This window comes from Cupressus sempervirens, chromosome 10 (assembly GCF_028749045.1).
Source record: "Cupressus sempervirens isolate cs-2001-9-10 chromosome 10, ASM2874904v1, whole genome shotgun sequence".
Taxonomy (NCBI): Eukaryota; Viridiplantae; Streptophyta; class Pinopsida; order Cupressales; family Cupressaceae; genus Cupressus; species Cupressus sempervirens.
The window spans coordinates 874,567,613-874,569,225 of NC_143127.1; positions in this window are offsets into that span (position 1 = coordinate 874,567,613).

Consider the following 1,613-nt stretch of genomic DNA (forward strand, 5'->3'; position numbering starts at 1 on the left):
AGGTATAACTCCCTTTTTTATTTGTGATTGAAAATGAATTATGTTTATCCCTAACTCCAAAATGGGGTATGTTCTTAACCCAGGAACACAAAAGGCAAACCATTTTAGGCCTAAAAAAGAACTAACTTAGGCAAGGATTTGAATTTTAGGATTAGTCAAATTTGTAGATTCATGCATCTTATAAACCCACATGGTTTAACAATTCCCCAATGAATTCTATCTACAACTAAACTGATATCAGCAAGACTCTAGTTCTAGGAAATGAAAAAACTAACTTGAAAGAAAAGTACAAATAAGAATCTCTCTTGAAATTCCAATAAAAATATTATTATCTTGGTCTTGGTTCAACTTAGACCAAAAGAAAAACATAAAATTAAAATGGAAACAAATGGAATAGAAAATGATTGATACAAAATATAATCAATTTTTCTCTACAACATCAAGCATTTCACACAAAAAATTAGTTGACTGTATATTAATCTTTGAATTAGATACATATAGGATTCTAAGATCACCATTAAAAAATGGGATTTAAATTTATTCATCTCCTCAAAATTGACAAATGGAAAGAAGCCAATTGTTAGTTACAATCACTACATCAAAATGTGAAAGGGTGGGATAATAATCACTTCGCCTTCTTTCCTTTTCTTGACTTCACCCTATAGGCTTTGGTGATAGCAATGATTGGAATCAATTCTTCATGTCTATGAACACAAATATTAGTGTATCTTAAGAGCCACTTGGAATGCTCTATGGCTAGATCCTTGATGAAATTCAACCACTCCCTATATTTCCTCCATAACCACGTGTATATACCCACCATGTTTTTGGAGCTCTAAAACTCTACTCTAGTGGTCAAAAGATTTCTCTATTAAGCCATCTAGATAATTGGAGACATTATTTTGCATGAAAAAAAATCCAATTATCCCTTTTCCTTGTCTAGTAGCTCGGGAAACTATATGTAGACGTCTTAATAATTCATAGTCTCTATCTTAATCCTTTTTAAATTTACCTTCCATTTCCTTCAATCCTTTCTCTACCACCAGGATCATTTCAGATTTGAATTGCATGCTTTGTAGATATTCAAATGAAGGATCATCTTGCCTAGGAAGAATATTTTCCTCCACAACTTACTTAGACTTCATGTGAATAATCATCTTCAATAAGGAAATACAATCTTTACTGTTGACTTTCTTTCCTACCAGGGTAACTTGATTAGCCAAGATATTATCCTTCTCTATTTTGAGCCTCAATAATGCATTACCAATTTTTTCTTTGATTTCAAGTCCCCTAAACTTGATTTGTTTGCTCCTCTCTCTACTGATTTGTTTGAAGTGCTTGTCTTCATGTAATTGGGAGATGATAGATTGAGTGTCAATGGTTGTAGGATCACTAGTGGTTGACATTCCTAAGATGCTTGCCAATGGGGTGACTAATTTCTTGATGAAGTGATTAAGTTCATGAATCTACTCTTCAATTCTAACTTTAGCTATCTTAAGGCTTTCAAGTTGTCCCTCTATCACATACATCATTTGTTGACTTCCACAATCCAACCTTGGTTTCATCTCTAACTTCTTCGAGATCCACAAAATGCAAGGAAAAATCATTTGTAG